Source organism: Macaca mulatta, chromosome 1, assembly GCF_049350105.2.
Source record: "Macaca mulatta isolate MMU2019108-1 chromosome 1, T2T-MMU8v2.0, whole genome shotgun sequence".
NCBI lineage: Eukaryota > Metazoa > Chordata > Mammalia > Primates > Cercopithecidae > Macaca > Macaca mulatta.
In genome coordinates, this window is record NC_133406.1 from 182998956 (window position 1) to 183022640 (window position 23685).

Here is a 23685-nt window from a genome sequence, read left to right on the forward strand (position 1 = left end):
TGTGGTGGTGGGCGCCTGTAGTCCCAGCTACTTGGGAGGCTGAGGCAGGAGAATGGCGTAAACCCCCGCAGCGGAGCTTGCAGTGAACGGAGATCGCACCACTGCACTCCAGCCTGGGTGACAGAGCGAGACTCTATCTCAAAAAAAAAAAAAAAAAAAAAAAAAAAAAAAAAAAAAAAGAGGAAACTGGAAGAGAGTTTCAGCAGGGAACATTGGATTTTATCCATAGAGAAACCAGAAATTTAGACTAAGTCAGTTATATAAGAATGTAAGATCAAAGTCGGAAAGGGAGTGAGGTGGAGATTTGTGTGAAGCAGAAAGCTCTGCTGGTTGGCTCCCCTGCAATGAGCTAACCCCAACTCACCCATCCCACCTCCACTCCCAGGCCTCAATTTGCTCATTTTGTCCTTATAGCAACCTTAGAGGAAATAATTATTATGTTTTAAGAATGAGGAAATTAAGACACTAATTAACTCACTAATGACAGGAGTGAGTTTGAACGCAGTCACCAAGATTAAGTTACTCAGACACCAAACATTGTGGGAGTGTCCAATTTGCTGCAAGATGATGCTTCCAAAGGAGATTTCTATAGGAATTTCATCTAACAGCAGCCTTCATTTAAGCCAAGCATGTCTCTTTCTATAAGTGCATTCAGGAAAAATAAAAAGACTCTCCTGAGCTTGCATGCCCCTAGATTCTTTACCTCTCTGCAGCTCTAATGTTACTCTAATGCTGGTGTCTTTATTTATCAGTGTCTCCGCTGGGGACACTAGCTCTGGGTGTCCCACTGAAGGTAATGTTCCCAGATGGCTCACAAATTAGGTTCAATAAAATGTAGCCATTCTTCTCTTTTAGTGAGTCCTTAGTGCTGAACCCATTTAACTTATCTAATACCCTATTTGAGTTGTTATATCCTAAACATGGATTGATTAGAACAAGGGAATAGGCTCTCAGGGGAATGCAATAAGCTTTTTGAAGTGGATAGAGGGCCTGCTGTGAAGCTGAAAATCTAACTTAAGGCTCCTTTTGCCTCTTGTTAGCTGTGTGAGCTTGGTTTCTTGGGACATCTCCCTCATTCATTTAGCTTCAATTCCCTTACCTGTAAAAAAGGAAATTAGAAGACGTTGTGAAGAGTAAGAGGTGATATATATGTGAAAATACTTGGCAAAATATAATTGGTTAAGAAACATAAGTTAATATAACACATTTAGATATAAAATATTAATAGGAGTATACCACCTCACTGGAAACATACCCCTCAGCTGGACATTTTAACAAAAAAAGGAATCAGGAAATTTTAGAAATCTAAGGAACCTCAGAGATGATCTATTTCAGCTTCCCTTTGGACAGATGAGGAATTTGAGGCCCCAAATGATGAGTAAATCACATTAAGTCACATAGCAAATGACACACAGAGCAAACCTGTAATACACAGGACCTGTGTCTCTTGTCATCATCTTCTGCCCACAGCCTCTACTTCCTCCAGCGCCATGCTTCTGCAGACTGTGGCCTTTGATGGAACCATTCAAACCAAGAACTTTCAACTTCACATGCCGGAGAGAAAGTCCATGCCTCTAAAGCCTGACTATTCCAAGTATTTTGGGAACCTTTCTTTTATCTGCAATTAGGAGGATGAATATTACAAGTTTTAGAAAGATGGCCTATCTAATGTGATTTCTGTGGAACTTTGTGTGGTTTGTCTTTTCAGCACTGAAGGGAGTTTCTAGAGTACTTGTTGATTCTATCTCCGAAACAGACTCAAACATTTTCTTCCCTCTCCAGTACATTAGAATGTAAGCACTCTGAGGGCAGGGACCTTGTCTGTAATCCCTTTCAGAAGAAGACATCCCCAGTGCTGAGCACAATACACAATGCATACTCAGTAAGTATTCGTTGAATGAAAGAGGGCACACCTGCTGGCTTTGCCTTAGTTCATGGTCACATTGTTTTCTCAAGAGCTTCTTAAAGTGCTCCAACTGTAGTCTCACTCCTTCCAAACCCTCCTTCACACTGCCCTCTGAGTATCCTTCTCAATTACAAATATGAAAAGGCGACTCCTCTGCTTAAAACTTTTCAGTGGCTCCCCTTTGCCTACTGGAACTGGAAAAGTTCCTTATTGGAGACTTTATGGTTCTTTATTAAAGTTCTTTATAAAGTTCCTGGCTTTATCTGTAGAATCCTCTCTTTCCATCCCCACCTTTCAACACACACACACACACAAACACACACACACACACCACTTACACCCTTGTATTTGTTTCTGGCCACACTGGATTACCTATGACTGTTACAAGAAAAGATCCAACTCTTTCCATACCATTTCTTCTACCTGGAATGCCCTTTCCTGCCTTTGCCATTTGGTGAGTTACGTATTCCTCAGGCCGCTTCCTTCACTGCTTTGGTGTCTTCTGAAGTCCAGTTCATTAGACGGACTCCTCAGGAACATGAACTGTGTCTTTGATCCCTGTGGATTAGGAAATAGGTGATTACCCTGAGCATTAGACCTTTCCCTCCAGCAATACAGATTATTGAGATGAGGTTAAAACTAAGCTGAGTTATGATGATGAGAGCATTTGTGCTAGATCTAAGCACTGGGAGAAGGATGGTTTGTGTGGTAGGGTCTGGGGAAGAGCAGAGACTTGCACACCATTGCAGAGGACATCATTCTCAACAGATCTCAGCCATATCCTCTGACACTCCTCGCCCAGAACTGCTGAAAACATGTACTTTATAAAATGAAAAAATATATAAACACTGATTTTTATCTCCTCATTTAACTCTAATAAAGTTATCACACATGATTTATTGTTTTTATTAATGAAAAGTAACAAAATGTCATGTTTTTGTAAGTACCATTTTGATTATTTATGTATTCATGAATTTCAATGTTCATACTAATCTAAACATATTCTATGGAGTTTAGAAATTAGCAAAAAAATAAAATAAACCATCATCACTCACTTGGGTATATTTATTTTTTCTAGTCTTTACATTATACATTTTTATATTTCATTTTATATGACTAGTATCAGATTATACATATAAATATAAAGCCTAGTTTGTTTTACCCATGCCAAAAGTGTTTCTCTATGCTGCCAAATACTCTCAGTAACAATCATTGTAAACAACTGAATAATATTCCATTGAGTAAATGCTCCATTATTAAGTAGATCCACTGTAATTCATTTAGTCATTTCCCTATTGTTGAAGACTGGTTTCCTTGCAAGTTTTTATCTTTATCAGTTATATATGAGGACACCTTCATAACACAAAGATATTCCACTATTTGTTGTTATTGCCTTAAGATGTCTGTGATGCCTACTACTAATTTGTAAGCACTCCCCTTACTAAAAACATTTAATGCCCTCTTACATTCTACCTCCTTTCCAAGATTGAAGTTGATCCATGCTCCCTAATACGGAATCTGAAGATCTTCATACCCTGGTGCTTGTCTGAGTCCCAGCATCCTGTCTTTATCAACCCTGCCTCTCATGTTACCCCCACCCGCTGACCTGCCTTGGATTTGATACACATACCAAGCTGTGCTTTCAGTCCTTTGCTGGTGCTCAGACTGCATGATGACCTCAGCTGCCCCTACACACACCTGCATATACCCACCACTCTGCTCAAATCCAGATCAGATGGTGCCTACTCTGGGAATTCTTTGCTGGCTCCTACAGAATAGATTAGTTACCTTTGCCCTGGGATTCCATGATTCCCCATGCATATGTTTATCATTATGCTGACAATACTCCATTGAAAATATATGACTCACTGAAGCTGGGAATGCATTTTTTTCATTATTTCCCCAGTTGCTTGAATAATACCGAACACATTGTTAAGTATGACATAGGTGATACACCTGTCAGTAGATTTGGCAACTGAGATATTCCTGTAACATGTTATGGGAAGAGCAAAATACATAAAGTATTAGTAGATAGTAAGTATCGCATTTTATCCCATTTTTAAATGGTATGAAATATTAGTAAAGCACAAAGAAGAAAAATATTGTGAGATTGCTGTAAAAAAAAAAAAACCCCTGCATACTGAAGAATATGCAAAGTCCCCAGTTAATTTATGCACAGCTTTACAAATAGGTAACTTTTTTTTAAATTTTTATGATCCTGTCTCATTAACTACCATCCATATGTTAATGATATCCATATTTATCCATATTTATATTATCCATCCACATTTCTCTCCAATCCTAGCACTCCCCTGAACTTAGAACTCCATCTGTATCCTCAAACATCTCCATTGGATGTCTGCTGGCAACTCAAACTTCAAGAAAATTCAGAACTAAACTCTTGATTATCTGCCCCAGCTATTCCTTCCACAACCTTTTCCATCTTAGTAAATGGCAACTCCAGTGTTCTAGGTGCTCAGTCAGAAATCTTGGAGCCGCCTTTGACCCACCCCCGTCTTTTGTACATCCCATATCTCACCCACGAGCACATTTTGTTGGCTCTGCCCACAAACTGCATTCAGGGTTGAACCAGTCCTCACTGCCTTCTCTACTGCTAGTACCCTGGTCAAAGCCACTATCACTGTTCATCTGGATTATTGCAAGGACCTCCTGAATGATTGCTTAGCTTTCAACTTTGTGCCCATATTTTACACACAGAAGAAGAGTATCCTTTCAAATGTCCTCCTGTCCTTGTTTAAAGCCCTCTAATGACAGCCCATCTTGAAGTCCTAGCACGGTGTACCAGCCTGCTTGGGCTGCCATAACAAAATACCACAGACTGGAAGGCTTAAACAACAGACATTTATTTTCTCACAATTCTGGAAACAGGAGGTTCAAGATCAAAGTGTCAGCAAATTTGGCTTCTGGTGAGGCCTCTCTTCCTGACTTATAGGGAGCAGCCCACTCACTGCAGCCTCATGTGGGCTTTCCTCTATGCATACTCGGGGAGTGAATGGGAGAGAGTGCTCCGGTGTCTTCATTTTCTTATAAGGACACCAGTTTTATTAGATTAGAGCAGCGGTCCCCAACCATTTTGGCACCAGGGACTGGTTTCATGGAAAACAAATTTTCCACAGATCAGGGTCAGGGGGATGGTCTCAGGATGATTCAAGTACATTACAATTATTGTGCAATTTATTTATATTATTATTACATTGTAATAGATAATGAAATAATTGTACAACTCACCAAAATGTAGAATCAGTGGGAGCCCTAAGCTTGTTTTCCTGCAACTGAGAGTGTGATGGGAGACAGTGACAGATCATTAGGCAGTAGAGTCTCATAAGGAGCACAAAGCCTAGATCCCTTGCATCCCCTGTTCACACTCCCATGAGAGGGTTCACACTCCCATGAGAACCTAATGCCATAGCTGATCTGACAGGAGGCAGAGCTCAGACTGTAGTGCGAGTGATGGGGAATGGCTGTAAATACAGATGAAGCTTCGCTTGCTTGCCTGCCGCTCACCTCTTACTGTGCGGCCTGGTTCCTAACATGCCATGAACTGGTACCAGTCCATGGCCTGGGGGTTGGGAACCGCTGGATTAGAGTGCTGCCCTTATTACCTCGTTTAACCTTAATTATCTCCCTAATGACTCTATCTCCAAGTAACATCATGTTTGCGTTGGGGCTTCAACTTGTGAATTTGGGGAGACACAATTCAGTTCCCATGTGATTCATGGCACAATGTCCTCACCTCCTTCAGCTGCTATAGCCAGCCCGGTCCCCTGTACCTCCATGAATACTCCCAACATGCTCCCATCTCAGGGATGCTGAACTGGCTGTCCCTCCACCTAGACTGTCCTCCAGGCATCTGCATGGCTTACCCCTTATAACCTTCAGATTTCTGCTCGAATGCCATTTATTGGTTATTTCTTCTTTGACTACCTTATAAAAAATAGTATACCCTCCCCACCCCATTGCCATATCTCCATACTCTGTACCTTGTTTAACTTTTCTCTAAAACATTTTCACCACCATTCCATATTTATTTGTTTATTCCTCTTTTCCTCCTCCATTCCACTGGGGGAAGTATAAATTCCTGAATACAAGAATTTCATTATACCTTTTTGTTTACAAGGATATTGCTGGCACCTAAAACAGTCCTGGCACACAAAAGATGCGCAATAAACATTTGTTGAATGAATGAAGTTTCTTTCTTTCTTTTCATTCTTTCAGCTTTCTTATTTCAGCTTCAAACCAAATCTGGAAGAAGGTAAGGTAGATATTTGTTCTATTTTTACACATTAGGAAAACTAGTACTTATAAGGGTTAGGTTTCATATCTGTAGTGATCATTTCATTTGTTGGGTGCTTAATATTGCCAAGGGATATGCATACTATTATATTTGCTTTCATTTAATCCTTAGAGTAATCCTAAAAGATTATATATTATTATCCCTATTTTAACACAATTACTTACACCTTAGAAAGGTTCAATAACTTGCCCAAGGGAGCCACTATTAAGTAACAGCCCAGATCAGAACCCTCATCTGACTTTAAAGAGCTTGTTTTTATCTGCTATTATAGCTCACATTCTTTCAGCACAATGCCGTGTGCCAGGTACTATGCTAAATCTTACATTATTGTCTTCATTTTGAAGATGAGATCACTGAGGCTATGAGATGTTAACTCTTCAGGGTCACACCAACCTGACCTTAAAGTCTGTCAAATGCTAGCTGTCTTCTTTAAAGAGGCAGGTCTTGAACCTAGGATTTCTTACTTTCGGTTTCCCTGCCTTTGTGCGCTAACTGCCTAAATTAACCCCACGGTCCAGGATGCGCAAGCCATGGCACACTGTAAGTTTACATTTGCAATTCTGGTCTCAATAGACTCTTGTGAGACAGAAAATGTGGACTGACAAAGCAAATTAGTATGACCATTAAAAATATTGACAAATGTTATATGATCTAATCATATTTAAAAGATTGTTCAGTCACTCCCAGGTTAGGTCCGCTTCTTTGATGCTATTCTCTTTCTTCTTAGATACCTGGCAAAATGTACGTGTGCTTCACTCCAGGTCTTTCCCTTCCTCTAATGGCATAGCTTAGGTTCAATAGTGAAGAAGGATAATTGAATCTATTTTTCAGACTTTCATCGGCGGGCTCTTTTCTGGGCACATATTATTAGAATTGTGGGAATCAGACATTTCTTTAAAGTAGGATTGTTGAGCTGAGCCAAGGAGATTATTAAAAGACATTACAATGCCAGCCTTAGAAAACATATGGTATACCTAGATTCCCCGCTCTATCCCTCCCTTCCCAGCACAAAGCTTATTCAAACATCTTTCCAGGAACAGCATTCTTCCTTCAACCGGTCCTCAGCAGCCTGCTCTTGCGGTCCACTTGCCCACCACACATTGGACCAATGATTATGAATGTGTGGTTCCAGGTTGAGCAGCATCAGCATCACCAGGGAACTTGCTAGAAATAAAGAAAGTCAGGCGTCATCCCAAACCCACTAAACCAGAAATCCTGGGAGTGAGGCCAGCCTTCTGTTGTCACAAGCCCTCCAGGTTATTCAGACGCGTGCTCAAGTTTGAGAATTCATGAATGAGAAGTGTCATCTTGGCCTTCTCCTCTCCTCACAGCCCCAGCCCTGCAGTGTTAGACAACAGGACACAGCTGCTTCCGATCTTACTCTTCCATCAAGCCACAGCTAAAGTGACAGAGTTCTACTCCGGGGCTCAGATCCTGACATACTTGATACAGGGCTTTGAACCCGATTTAGAGAACAATATTCTGAACTGTAAAACATATAGATAAGCCATGTTTACTGAATACTTATTGTCTGCTTTAGAAAAATCATATTACTAACCTTTCCCATGTTGATCATATCTTTGGTCTTACCTAATACAGCATAATAAGAACTACTGTTGAATCTAGTACATTCTGTTTGCTTTAAATTTTTTTTAAAAAAGTATCCGTATGATGCATTTAAAACACATAGTACTATGACTCCTGTCAGAGAATAACAATTCCTTACTTCCCACATACCCACCACTCTGAAACTTTTATTATTTTGACATTTTCTTCTGTTATTTTACTCCATTCTAAATAACACACTTACATTGCTATTTTCTGATTTGTCAATTTTAGGTGTTATCTCTTGACTTCCTCTTACCATGGGTGAGAATTCCATTCTCCTGAGTTTTCCTTCCCCTCACAACTGTCACACAATTCTCCTCCCCACTGTTTCAACTCCACCCCAACCTTCCTCTGTCTGTGTCTTCCTGGTGCTGAATTTCTGCAGTGAAATTGAGAATTTATTGATGCCATCCAACCCCATCTCCATCCTATCTTAGAGTTTTAGCTTCCTCCACCATGCTAGTCACCTACCACTTTCCCCTCTGCTTCTAGTCTCATAGAGTACTGATACTGACACCTTTCATCTGCTGTGGCTGATCCTAATTCCATGTCAAACTAGAAGTCCACTCACGATAAACACACAGCAAATTTCACATAAACACTATTAAAGATTTATTTTTCTAATAACACTTTAATTTAGAAACATCAGGTAATAATGTATACTAGAGTAGTACTCCACTAATAATTTATACTAGAGTAGAATTTGTACCAAGTTCCATGCCTATGCAGCACTACATTATAATAACCCTCTTACACATGTGGGATGATGATACGAGTCCTTTGGAGACTCTCTAATATTTAATTCTTACAGCAGTTCTGCAATTTAGGTATACCAGGTCCATGGCCTCCCTAAATCCCATATCCCTCAGACAATATCTTCTACTCCCTGTAGACTGTTCCCTCAGAGGCCTACAATGGAACATTTGTTGTGCCTGATATCACCTCTTCCCACTTCCCTGATCAATAACTCTGACACGTCTCCTGATGCTAATACCCGATTACCAATCTATCAGAGGACCCTGTGTCCTGGTATGGAGCAGGGAAAGTATCAGCCTTGAGTGAGGAAAAAAAGCCAGTCTTCTTCGCCTCTGCGATTTGGGCTACTGACCCCTCCTTTGGGTCCTGGTACATTTCGCTGCCGGATGTCAGGTTAATCTCAGTCTGCTAACTCCATTTTAGTGATTGCCAAGTCTGTGGCAAGATAACAATTCTGTTATTTCCATTTTTGTTTTACATACTATCAGGATTTTATTTTGAAAGCACACAAAATTTATAAAGTAAAAGGTTCAAAGAAACAAAGCTATTTCATATACTTCAAATACAAAAGCATATAAAGATGATATAAACATCAGGGAAATTTTGCAAAAGGTAAACATAACTGTAATATAAATTATTTATAGATGTAAATCACTAAGTTAAATATTCAAACCATAAACTAAATAGCATATAAACTAGAAAAATGCAGTTAATTATGGAAATTGAAAATAAAAATGTTACTTGCTCTTTTTAAAATGTGCTAATTAAAAAATGAAATTATTCAAGTGACATCAATGATTTGCAAATATATTTTTATGCAAGCTTCACTTGCTACTGAAAAAGCTTTTCTGGTGATTTTGTGAATAGTCAGAAGAATGGTGAAGAGACACTTAAGAACGAACCCTAAATATTTTCCTCTGAATTTCAACTTTAAATAATTTTATTTCTTATTTGATAATTTTGAATTTTTGTTTGAACAACCCTTCCTTCCATGCTCATCCCAATAAAGACTATACATAGGTTTTGTATTGACAAGGAGCTATGTTTCCTGCCCGCCCCCACGAAAGAAAATATATTTGATAAGTCTACATCTTCTGTATTTTTATCATATGTAGTTGGTGGCTCTGATGCACAAGTCCCTGTATCCATTTCCATACTGTCACATTCATGTTCTGTTTTCTCAGAAATTTTTTGAACTGCAGCAATAATTATTCTTTCAATAGGAGTTTTGCAGGACCATAATATGGTTGCTAATTACAATTCATGAAGATCTGGACATGTCTAGACTGGTAGGCTTTGTATCAGTTTGTTTCTTCACACAATTTGAATAATTAAATTGTCGATCTTGCTCTACAGATATTAATACCTAGAATTTTGGTTATTTAAAAATAACAAAAATAGCACACCAACAAATCCATGGATATTTCAGTGGTAAAATAGCAGAGTATATTTTAATTCCACAATTTGGTCATCTCTTCTCCTTCCTCCTCACGTGGGGTGCCCAGGATGCTTTGAGGCCAGGACTCCCTTTTATTAAATGGTACTCAGTGAAGTGAAGTAATTAGCTTGGGGTCATGTGGCTAGCAAGTATCAGCATTAAGATTTGAACTCCTCACGCCTGTAATCCCAGCACGTTGGGAGGCTGAGGCAAGCGGATCACAAGGTCAGGAGATCGAGACCATACTGGCTAACACGGTGAAACCCATCTCTACTAAAAATACAAAAAAAAAAATTAGCTGGGTGTGGTGGCGGGCACCTGCAGTCCCAGCTACTCAGGAGGCTGAGGCAGGAGAATGGTGTGAACCCGGGAGGTGGAGCTGGCAGTGAGCCGAGATCACGCCACTGCACTCTAGCCTGGGTGACAGAGTGAGACTCCATCTCAAAAAAATAAATAAATAAAGATTTGAACTCAGTTCTTTGGATTCTAAAAACAGAGTAACTTTTGCTATATCTTAGTAGATAACCCTATCCTTTTATATAAATAGACCCCATGTTGTCTATCCTTAGGGTGAAACAAATAACTGACATTTTTTCTCGCAGAAATAATCACTTCGCATAGCTTTAAATTTTCCCAAGGGAGGATTATCGAACACTAGAATGGACTCTTGCAACAAGTTATAACATTTCTTTTTACATCATTCTTAAAATAATCGACATGAGGAGTTTTAAAATTTGCACGGGTTCCAAATGACCTCTCAAGATCTCCTCCCTACTGCGATTCTGCAGGTCTGTGAAAACTTAAGACAATTAAAATCCGAAGTCAGTCTCCCTAATATTTGGTCCTTTGGCTGTTTGTTGCCCTGCAAATGAAATATCTGGCTGACAGGACTGAGTGATTTCTCCCTTATTTCTGAGTCTCATGTAGCCTCAGACTTTGTTTGCTGCTATGCCATTATCAAAGCAGCCAGGTGGAAGGGATATCTCGAGAAATTGGAAATAATCTTGGTTGTCTTTCCTCTATTTGCTCCTTTCATCTTTTTCCTGTTTAATAAGCACAAAGTAAACACAGAACTGATTTTTTTATTCTGAAATGTTATGAACATTAAGCTCTGAGTATTATCATGGGAATGCATTTCATTTGAACTCAGAGGAGCCTTAATGTAATTTTTTAAAGGGGGAAAAAAAAAACCCTCAACCTTTGTAATGCTATGACAATATCTCTTTGCTCCGTGGGTCTAGAAGGCCTCCTTCTGGCAGGTTCCGAATCAGCTCAGTTTTTGTTTTGTTTTGTTTTGTTTTCAGGTTCTTGAGCTATCTGGAGATCTAAGTTCTAACTACCTAGGCAGCATTGTGGAAGATTTGAGCCTATAGTAGGCTCTTGACATGAGTTTCTCCATTTAACTCAGACACACTCCTACCAATTAGTTCATATTATCCCATTTTAGTAATAAGTCAATTACAATTCAAAGTGGTTGAATGATGTGTTATGGTGGCCCTAGAAAACTAATATGTTTCAAAATTCTTCCTCCTTGTCTTTCATACTTAGGTTGTGTTAGCTCCTGGACAGTCCTCCAGTCCCACCTGTCAGATCTCTCTCTCCCCTCCTTACCTCAATAGGGCCCTAGAGCACTCAGGTGTGTTCCCCTAATTAATGGTAGGTGGGTGGGTTTTTCACACAAACACTGCAGCCAGTGGTCACATGAAATCTACATCAGTCTATAAATATTGATACTGTCAAGGCACAAACAGCTGCTGGCCATTTATAAGAAATGCATGTGTTTCTGACATATTTTCAGTAATCTTTTCTAAAGTACGCTTAGAATTTCTACAACATGTAACAGTAAATGTGTCCCTTTCGTGTGGTGCAATACAGAGCAGAGAACTACTCATAAGAATTGTGTGAGTTTCTGAAGATTTAATTACTTATATAATTGTATGCATTGTTACACATTTATGTTTTTAATCAAAGGTTTAAAATTTGTAAGAACTGTAAGAACTCTATGAAACTAGAAAAATACTAAGGAGACTAATGAAGAGAGATCAAATAGGCAGCTAATTAAGTTAATGTGCATTCAGTGCTTGGAATAGCACTGGGCACATAGTAAGCTCAATATAAGTGTTAGATGTAATTATTGCTTTGAGACAAAACTGAAAATCTCCAAATACAAAGAATCTTGGGAAATATTGAAGAAAGAGTAAAAACTGGAAATGAAAAGAGTAAAATTTTATAAAACTAATTTGATGAAAGTGCCAGATGAAATAACCAATAAGTTGTAACACCTGGAAACAAAATAGGAAATGTGGGTTGTAAATGTGAGTGCTGCAAATAAAGACATTTGGTAATCAGTGAAAGATTTTTTGAATGACTGGTATAAAGGAATATATCACCAAAATAGGGTTAGATATTTTATAAGTTTTTAATTGTCTGCCTTCACAACAGACAATGAGCTTCCTAAAGGAAGGGTTGGGATTTTATGTGACTTATTTAAGTAGTTTCAGGGTTTAGTACCTGATACCAAGTGGCCACTCAGTGAATGTGTGATGAGTGAAGTAATGAATGAATGAATGAATGGTTGAATGTCTGACTTAAGGTTCATGAGTTGGACAGGAAAAGGTGGAAGGAATTTACTAAGATAGCCACAATATCTGCCACATCTCTCTTCATATCTGAACTGTCCATTCCTTTGTGTCTTCAAACTGTGACTTCAGCCCGACCTCTAAAATTAATTGCTAACACTTGTGCAGCACATTACACTTTATAAACACTTTTTTACATGTCAGTGCATTGACTTTGATCTTAAAACATCCCTGGAGTGCCAGGCAAAGCTATCTGTTTTACAAATGAGGAGTCTGAAGCTCAGAGAGACTGTGACTTACTCAAGGTCACACCCATGAGGTGGAGTCAGGACTCAGTTCCAAATTATCTCAACCCAATCAGGTGTTCTCTTCACTTCACCATCGGCTATGGCACACAAAGAAGGCCATGAATATCTCCACTCTTAGGGGAGTTATAACAGTCTTCCCAAGGAGGTAATAATTGAACTGGGCCTGAAACCACAAGCACTTGGCATCTTCTTCTGCCAAAGTAGCCAGGAAGTAGTGCGAGGAAAGTTAACTCCAAGGATCTTGGAAGGACTAGGCACGGAGACTTGAACAGACAGCAGAACTAAAGGGCCTGTTGCCCATCCCACCCTCAGTAATTGTCGTGATGCAGCATATTCTGCTGGGCTTAGGGCCAGTGCAATGCATTTACACAGTAAATGCAAACAGCAGGGGCTATGGAGTCAGGTTTTGGTTCAAATCCTACTTAGGCCCCTTAGTTATTATAAGACCTGGGAGAGATCTCCTTTTCAATTTTCAATTAAAAATATTCATTCAACATTTATTGTATGCCATTTAGTGACTAGCTAGATTCTGATGACATAGTGGTTTAAAACAAAATTGCTTCTCCCATTGCAAGTTGTCTGGTACTAAACAAGTATACCATTTCATATGTAATGAGTACACAAAAGTTGTAATGGATAATAAGCAAAGACCTTAGCACATGTCTGGTACAAAGTAATGGTTCCAGCAATGGTAGCTATCTACAAGGGCTTGAGAGACATGGTGTATTAGTGAGAGTTCACTAAAGAAACAGAATCAACAGGATCTATAGGAAGAGATTTATTATAAGGAATTGGGTCACACCATTATAGAGGCTGAGAAGTCCCACGATCTGCAACCTGTAAAGAAAAGCCAATGGGTATAAGTCAGCTCCAGTCTGAAGACCTGAGAACTAGGGGAGCCAGTCATGTAGATTCCCAGTCTGGGTCCAAAGGTGTGGGAAACAGGAGCACCAAGGGCAGGAGAAGATGGATGTCCCAGCTCAAGCACTCAGGCAGAAAGGCGTGAATTTCTCCTTCTGCCTTTTGTTCTATTCAGACCCTCAACAGATTGGATGACTCTCCCTCACACTGGAGAGGACAATTTCCACTTTATTCAATTCACTGATTTAAACTCTAATCTCATCCAGAAACACCCTCACAGAAACCCCCAGAAGTAATATTTAATCTGTGCACCCTGTGGCCCATCAAGTTGACTCATAAAATTAACCATCACATATGGCACAAAAGACTGAATGTTTATGTTTCCCCACAATTTATATGTTGGAATTCTAACCCCCAAGGTGATAGCATTAGGAGGCAGGACCTTTGGGAGGTGATTAGATCATGAGGACAGAGTCCTCATAAATGAGATTAGTGCCTTTATGAAAGAAATCCCAGTGAGATCCCTCACCTCTTCTGCCATGTGGGGGCACAGTGAAAAGATGGCCGTCTATGAAGTAGGAAGCAGGCCCTCATCAGACACCCAATCTGCTGGAGCCTCAATCTTGGACTTCCCAGCCTCCAGAACTATGAAAAATAAATTTATATTATTTATAAACCACCCAATTTATGGTGCTTTGTTATAGCAGCCCAAACACACTAAGACACAGGGGAAGGTTGTACCTGACCACTCAACCCCTCCGAGGCTCTGTGTGGTCCAGTTTCGCTAGCTGCCAGCATTCAAGATGAGATCGTCCTCTGACGTTAATGATCCCTGCAGTTAGATCTCTAGACATCTCAATGCCTTCACATCTATTAGGCATTTTAATTACCACAGCCATCCTCTGTGGTGTGAGTATGGTCATCTTCTAGTAATAGATTCAGGCCACCCATAGCTTGTGACCCACAGAACACAGCAGGCTAGAGGTGAGCTTCTGCACTGCCCTGGTGTTCCTGTAGCCCAGAGAGCACTGGCCATCATCTCCTTAGAAACCTTCGCCAGCTCCTCACTGCTACCTAAATAGGAATACAACCTCCTTGACACTGCATACAGAAGTGCTTCTCAAATGCAGATCTGTGGAAGCAAGCACAGTAATCATGATGAATAATCAAGTTGTCACTGCTTTGAAGCAAACTTGAGGGAAAAAAAAGGGATTCCATAATGAGCTTTACCTAAATCTAAATGATCCATTCCAAACTAATATCTTTTATTCTTATTGTTTCTTCTGTTACATTAGGTGTTAACTGTCACCCATTTCATACAATTACAGTGCTAATAGACAGTATTTTGGTAAATGTCTTTATTTAATAAAATAAAGGTTTGACCCAACTTTTTGGTTTATTTTTGAAACTGGCCTATGAGATCCAAAAGATAGGGCTTTTGTGCTGAGCCAGAACTGGTGTACAACTGTTAGAACTATAAGGCCTTCTTCTTCTAGTCGCTCCCCTGATTCCTGTTCTTCACTCTCTCCTTCTCTTTTCCTTTTTTCCTCTTCTCTTTCCCTCCTCTAATTTAGCTGCCTGACTTTATCTTTCACCATTCCTGAAACTCTCTATAATTGCCTATGTCTTTGTGTCTGTCCCTGCCCATCCCTTTGCCTGGACACCTTTTTTTTAACCTTCAAGATATACTTTAAAGCTTCATCTTCTCTTTAACTTCCATCTACTTTCCAAGACAGTTCTAAACACTGTTTTGCCAGAGTGGGTGCTGCTGATTGCCGGTGTAATACTTCCACTTTCTTAACAGGATTGTTTGCCTTCCCTATAAAACCCTGAGGTCTACAAGGGCAGAAATGGAGCCACAGCCTTCTTTTTATCCTCTGCTAGTGCCTAGCCCAGTGGCTGGCCTGTCCCTATAGACACGGTGAGTGAGATAAGGAGGGAGATGGGGCATGAGGCAAACAGAGAGAGAGAAGAAATACAGAGAGACACAGCACGGAGACAGAAAAATACACACAGAGAAAAGATAGAGCCAGGTGTAGAACAAGGAGGAGGGAAAAGGAGGGAGGAAAGAAGAGAAGGAAAAAAAAGAGAAATTTGTTGTGAAAAGAAGGATAAAGGAAAGAACAAAGGAGGGAGGTAAAGGAGAAAAGGACCATGGGTGAGAAGGTTGTTGCGGTACATTTCAAACTCGCCTTCTCAAGGTGAAAATGCCTTCCTTCCCAGCATCCGCCTTTAACACATGCAGGGGGCTTTGACTTGTTGTTCACTTTTCATCTTATAATTATTTGAATACATTTGCATTAAATTATATTTAGATTTTCATCATCTCTGTAATTTCCCAAGATAAATAGAAAAATCTTTTAAAAAATGAAAATGCTATAGACTGTGTATTTAACCTTACAAAATTGGCAATTCATTAGAGAAAGAAGGCATTTGCTGCTTTAGCAAAAATATTTTGTTCAAGAAGATAGTGTCTGCCAGTATATGTAGGAAAACTCCCAAATAAGTTTTAGAATGACAGATCTTCATTAGCTTAACTCTAATTTTAAAGGTTTTTTTGGTTAGAAATGTATATATGGTTTTGTTAATGTGAGTCATTAGAAAGCACCTCAATTTCATAAAATTACAACTTATCGTTTATAAGTGCATAATGTCATTTTTTTCTAACTTTGGATCTTTAAAAGTAAGTGAAAATTAACATTTCAAACCCAATTCTCCAAATGGAGGCAATGATAAATACACAATTACGGGTGTCCTTGAATGAAAAAGTGAGTTCTCATTTCAAGTTGGGTATAACTGTCTTAGCAACTATGATCCAGGGAGCTCTTGAGTACTAAACACACTGCTTGTCTCGTTGAGTATGCCCAACCACATTTTTGTTCCTTTCATCATTTCCATTTCACCCATATGGAAACTGAACTCTGAGAGTTTAAGTCACTTGGGAAAGGTCACATAGCTGGTAAGTGGCAGAGCTGAGTTTCATCCTGGTGTCATCTGACACCAGTAGCCTGTGAACCAAAGTGTTCTTCCTGATATGATAAGGATTTACAACCTGTTAGAGACTGATTGATTCACTGACCTCTAGCCTGAAAAGATGAAAGGAGGAAAAAAGGAATTGTAATTTATTAAGTGCCTACTATGCATCAAGCACCTCAATGTATCCTTCCATTTAACTCTGCCAATGAACCTGTGGGATAGGGACTTTCGCCCCTTCAGCTCCCAAGAGAGGTGAAGCAGCTTGCTTGGGGTCCCCAGAGAGACTCTCCAGTCATTCAGATGCCACAATAAGGCATGAAAGTCCAAAGTCTTCATAGCCTGCTTAAGTGGAGGAAAGAAGCATTCTTTGTATTTTTTCAAAGAGCTGAAGCACTACTTGCCAGACAGTGTTTTGTTAGTGCATAGCATGAACTCTCTCATGGACTCCCCACAACAGATCTGTGAAGGAAGCATGTTATCTGGACCTCTTTCTTCACCTTAGAGCAGAGATGGATTTGACTTCAGGGCACGGGCAGGTGTGAGAAGACAATCATCTCAGGAACAAGCTAGAACTGGAGAAAGCGGTCCGGCCTAATGGCATTCAAATTCTGACTATTTCAAAACACATCCCTGTCCACAGAAGCCTGTCTGCAGGCCTTGTTTATTCTGTCAGTTCCTTATCCCAGCCTAGTGGGGTATGTGGCTTCTTGCATGTCCCACTCAGTTTACAGAGCCTAACAATATCATTCATACTCCTATTTTAAGACAGTATGGTTGATTCTTCCAACTCTGGTATTCCAAAACCATCCATTCCACTTTCCTGCAGCTTCAAAAGTAGCTCCACACAGTGCTCTTGTTATTACAAGACCCTTAATTGTTATTAATTGCCATTGAAGGTGATGATAATTAACGCACTGTAATGAAGTGCTAGACCACCATCCTGGCATGTGTATTTAACCTATGCTTGTCTAAGGAGTTCAACAAATTTGACAGAGACCTTCCTGCCTCGGTGCTGAAGAAGACACAGGGGCGTATGAGTTAATTTAGAGATCCGGAAGCCCTGGGCCACTCCTTCCGTGGGAAGCTCTCACTGCCTGTGGCCCATGCTTTCCTGCTTCCTGTCAGCTCTGCCGGCCCCCTGCTGCCAGGCGGCTTTGCTTGTTCAGAACAGCAGGCTCCTTTGATGGCATGCCAACACGGATTTCAAACACCAATTACCACTCCGCCGATGACAAATACGAAGCGAAAAAAAGCAGCAATGATCATTTAATAAATTTATTATGAAGACTAATGGCCCTTCTATAAATCACCGTGCCTTATTACTGAAAAACCTCAGTTATTCAGACATGGAGACAACAGGGTTAATTTTTAAATCATGGAAGCACAACTTCTGGATGGCCTTAGGAGGACCTTGAGGGATCCTCATGGCCTAAACTAGGGAGTAAAACTCAAAGAAGACCAGGAAGGGGAGACAAGTGACTAGGAAGTGCACAGAGCAAACACCATCTATGTTCTATGTAGGCGTTTTCTCATACACTTTATAGAGAAAAATCCCAGCTAGTCCTCACAAAATGGCACAAGGGCAGTGATGGAGAAGCAAAATGCTTAAGAATATCATCTTTGGAATTAAGTTAGCCCTAGCTCAAGTCTAGAATCTACCAGACCAGAGCTGTGTGATCTTGGTCAAGTTACTTAACCTCTCTGTCTCACTTCCCTAGTCCATAAAACAGGGAAAATGATAGTAGCTACCACACAGAGTTGCTGTTGTCATGATTAAACACAAGAAAATGTGGTGAATACTTATCACAGAAAACATTCCGTATGTTATCATTAAGTCAGTTATTATTTTCGTACTTTATACATGAGATGATAGACTATCATCAAAGTTTAGTATCTCATCCACAGACACACAGCTCATAGTGCAGCCTGGATTCAAACCCATATCTATGTCCAGCTCTGCCACCTTGGTCTAGCCTCGAAACTTTCCTGTGTGAGTGGGTAATGTCAAGGTTTGCAGTGGCGGGGTTTACTGGGCAAAAGATGCCTTGCACAGTCCCCTTCATCTCATTCCAAACCAGAAGTAAGAGTCTCTCCTCCTGCCTCCATGCCAGCTGTCTTCTAATGGGTAGAAACGTTAACACCCGCAAAGGCTGTAATTGAAGATACAGGTCTCTTATTTCTGAAAGTGATTGAAAACATGCATACTCACCTTTTCTGTTTGTTTGGTTTTGTTGTGTATTTCTTTAATAGTTGAGTATAAATACCTGCCCTCCCACCTCTCCTGTTTCTTATCACACATTGCATCACACATTTAAGCTACTGCAGGACTGCTCGGGATATCTGAGTCTGGACTCCACTGCCAAAGCCTACTGGTGCCTTGCTCTATGTCTGTGTCTCTGTATACAAATAGCTCAAGAGCAATATGCAGAAGATTGAGTTGGTCAAGCAATTGGTTAGTTCAAAAAATATCTCAGTCAAGAAGTAATCGGGGTCCTATCTGTGTCAGGCAAGGAACCTGGCAATGAAACCATGCAAATGAGGGAAGCATTAGTACTTTGGAACATGGTTTTGATTGCCCTCAGAGGCAAGTCAGTCACTCTCTGTAGCGAGAATCCCACTTACTACCAAAGAGTTGCAACAACATTTACTGAGTGCCTGCTAGTGCTGGATCACATGCCAGATCCAGAGGCGCAGGCAGTCAGGGATCATGTGTGCACTTTTCCATGGAGGAACTTACAATCGCCTAGCCTCAGAGCCCCCAGCCTAAATCCTCTTAGGGACAACCTCAGTTTCCCCCAAACTCTGCAGAAATTGGAAGACCTAAATAAGCCCCGGCGTTGTTCAAAAGTACAGAAAGTAAAGACAGAGGGTAGGAGAGTGCTTCAGTGAGGGTTCATGAGTTCTGCGCCCCCTTCCCACCCCCACGCACTATCCCAGCTTGTTATTCCCTCACAAGAGCGGTACAATTACTGAGTAAAAGGAAGGCCTTTTATCGTTTCCAAATCTCCCCCCCTCAGGCCTCCTGCACACACACACACACACACACACACACACACACACACACACAAACAATCCTACTCCCTCTCTTACACACAAACTCAAGCTCATGAATTCTCTCACACACACGTGCATGTGCTCACACACACATATACACACACACATACACTCAAGCTCATGAATTCTCTCACACACACACGTGCATGTGTGCACACACACACACACTCAAGCTCATGAATTCTCTCTCACACACACGTACATGTGCACACACACATACACACACACTCAAGCTTATGAATTCTCTCACACACACATGTGCATGTGCTCACACACACATACACACACATACACTCAAGCTCATGAATTCTCTCACACACACACGTGCATGTGTGCACACACACATACACACACACTCAAGCTTATGAATTCTGTTTTCTCCCCCAACACACACAAGTTCAAGATCATGAATTCTGTCTCTCAGTCTCTCACATGCAAACACTTTCTCAAACAGGCACACAAGCTTAAGTGTGAATTCTCTCTCTCTCTCTCTCATACACACGCGCACACACACACACACACACACACACACACACACACACCCCTTGTGACCAACTCTTTGAACCCAAGGCAGAAGGTGGGCATGAGAAAATAGGCCAGTCTGCAAATTGTCTTGTCAGTGAGGAAGCAACAATCTGGAGCAGAAGGCAATGCAAACAAAGCCCTTCGTGCTGTTGCTGCTAACGATTTAGGGCAGTAGGTGTGTCTGCCGCGCTGCCCCTCTGCTTCCAGACCCTGAGCCTGTGGCACTGCAGCTGTTGCATGCTCCTCCTACCTCCTCCTGTCTAGCTCTCCCTCTCTGCATCTGTGTTCTCTTCCCCTGCTCCTGCTGCTGCTGGCCTGAGAAGGAAAGCATGAGGATGGACAGCACATCTTTTAGGTGTCTGGGTGCCTGGCACTGTGCCACATGTTGGGTGCCTCTTAGCTCGAGGTCCTCTTTAATCCAACCCCTTCCTCTCACTCTCACCCCAAGTTTTGCTGATAGTTGTATTTGTGGGTTTATCCCCTCATGGGAAACACTATTTCTGTGCATATTTCAAAAGTCAAGTTCACTCAATCACCAGTCATCTGTTTAATAAGCGTTTTTTGAGATTCATCTCATACAAAACTAGCATTTTCCCTGGAGTCCTGGAAACAAGTCCGGAGGGACCTGTCATTCTTGTTTAACCCTATAAACATTGGTTGAGTAAAGGAATCTTCCCAATCACCCCATATGTACCTATGTAAGAGAATGGGTTAGGACATCCAAACTCATCATCTGCTGGGCCTTGTGTGAAACTGAAAGACCTCATGTGGAAAGCCCAGACCCCTTCTCACAGTGAGTTCCTCTACTGGAAGGTTCTCCTTTTGGGGGCGGAGTCTCAGCAGGCACCAGAGAAACAAATTATACAGGATTGCCATTTTTGCTACCCCTGAAAACAAGCCAGCAAGCCTGCTCTGGAGGGAATGACCATAGATCACTACTGGAAGCAGGCAGATAGTAACGAAGTAAAAAATACAGTAAAGGCAAGGATTCTGGGATGTGTCAAATGTCTCCAGTTACTGTTCTTGTCACCAGCTCAGTCCTTCTGTGCCTTGACAGTCTCTAGCAGTCTTACTCTCCTGTTCTGTGTCTCAGGTGGTGTTCACACCTGCTCAACCCTTGGTCAGAGTCCCACTCTGCTCTGGATCCAGTTGACCCCTCCCCTCCTTGAAGTCCTCCCAGACCTCCATTTTCCCAGGATGAAGCTTGGCAGTTGGACAAAGAAGGATTGTCCCTGCTGGCCCTAGAATATTTCACAGCACACTCTTGGCCAACTCCATCTCTCTAAAGCTCCAATTCTTTATCTATAAATTAGGGGCCCTGACTCATGTCTGTAATCCCAGCACCTTGGGAGGCCAAGGTGGGAGAATCACTTGAGCCCAGGAGTTCAAGACCAGCCTGGCAACACAGGGAGACCCTATCTCTACAAAAATAATTTTAAAAATTAGACAGGCCTGGTAGCTAATTGGAGATTGCGGTGAAAGGATCACCTGAGCCCAGGAGTTTGAGGCTTCAGTGAGTTATGATTGCACCACTGCACTCCAGCATGGGCAACAGAGCAAGATTCTGTCTCAAAAAATAAAAAATAAATGGATGACTTAATGGTCTCAACATGTTGTAGTTAAGAAGGATAAGGCAAATCGTGCTCCTAGCACAGTGTTGCCATGTACCAGGTGCTCCATAAAAGTTAGTTCACTCTCTTTATTCCTCACCTGATAGGACTATCTCCTTAAGTGAAGTTTTGTCCCCTCTAACTGTTTAATAGACACTTGTCCTGCAGGATGCTCCATAAAAAAGGATCTGGAACTGCTACCCATCATATTCCTGTCGTAAAGGATATTAACACTTTAGGTCCTGAGGAGTCCTGCAGTTTAAATAAATCTGTTTAATCCATTGTTTTCTTCATTGCCCTTGACAAAATGAGCACATTGTTTGCTTAGCAAACACCTACATAACATACTCTGTGTTTTACAAAGGTTAAGTCATTTAATTCTCATGACAGTTCTGTAAGGTGAGATATTATCATCAGTGTCCTTTTAAAAGATGATGGAATTATAGCCTTTAGCACAGAGCAGTTCGGTTACTTGCCCAAGGTCACACAGTTGTTGCAGAGCCAGGATTTGAACACATTCTGTCTCCAGGATCTAAATTCTTATCCACTCTACTCAGCTGTCTCTCTAATTTAAAGATACACACACACTCACACATATATACATGTGTATGTATATGCTGATTCTGCAACTAAAAAAATAGCAATGCTATTATCTGTGTAATAACTGTCAATATTCTAACAAACATTAATTCCAGAATATATAGAAAGGCTCCAGAAAGGCTGCCTGAGACTCTCTCCTGCTCTCAATTCTCACTAGTTGGTGACTTGGTCCCACCACAGAACCCAGCACCACTGTCCACCATCCAGGCTTCCCTGTGGACAGGTGCACTATTTAGAATCACTTCTCAAATGTAAAAACAAAGTACCAGAACCCACAGGGTCTTCTTTCCTACCTCTCACTTACTGAAACACTTCCCAGCCAACCCTGAAGGAAGACTTGTCAATCCACCTGCTGCTGCTGCTTTCCTTTTTTTTTTTTTTTTTTTTTTTGTACACAGTCTCACTGTGTCACCTAGGCTGGAGTGCAGTGGCATGATCTCATCTCACTGCAACCTCCACTTCCCGAATTCAAGTGATTCTCCTTCCTCAGCCGCCCAAGTAGGTGGAATTACAGGCACGCACCACCATGCCCAGATAATTTTTGTATTTTTGGTAGAGATGAGGTTTCACCATGTTGGCCAGGCTGGTCTCGAACTCCTGACCTCAGGTCATCCACCCGCCTCGGCCTCCCAAAGTGCTGGGATTCCAGACATGAGCCACCGCGCCTGGTCTGCTTCTTCTTTAGTATGATATTCTTTCCTGTATCAGTGGAGTCTGCAGAAAGGGTGTGTCTTTTATTCCCCTTTTCCTGAGGAAGAAGATCTCTTCCCTGGAGTCTTTGTGCTAGTCCAGAAATCCTTCGGTGGGTCTTCTCAACATCACACTCATAGTCCCTTATTTGTAAGCAGCAGGAAGTTCTTTTCTAGGTAAAATGAGAAGTTATGTAAGTGTGGAAATCGCCAGATAGTTAGGGAGCATGTCCCAAGTGCCCAGTTCTGTGCTAGGCAAATAGAACCCAGGGACCTTTTGTCTTTTATGGCAGGAGAATGTTCATGAATGGAGCAAACAAGCATAGGTGAGTCTTGGGAAAAGGAGTTTGACATTTCTTCCATTTGAGTACCTCTGAGTATCTGTTTTCCCATTTTCACTCACAACACAAGTTAAAGTCACCTAAAAAGTGTCATTTTTTAAAATGTAAGCAAAGAAAGG

The 23685-nt window shown here is 41.0% G+C and overlaps 1 long non-coding RNA gene across 1 annotated transcript in view; it reads left to right on the forward strand.

Moving 5' to 3' along the window:
- The window catches only part of LOC144333164 (uncharacterized), a 407439-nt gene extending 404479 nt beyond the window's left edge, over positions 1-2960 (forward strand). The window contains exon 4 of the long non-coding RNA XR_013401607.1: positions 1471-2960. This is a non-coding gene — a long non-coding RNA (uncharacterized LOC144333164). The remainder of the gene's footprint in view (positions 1-1470) is intronic.
- The last annotated feature ends 20725 nt before the right edge of the window (positions 2961-23685 follow it).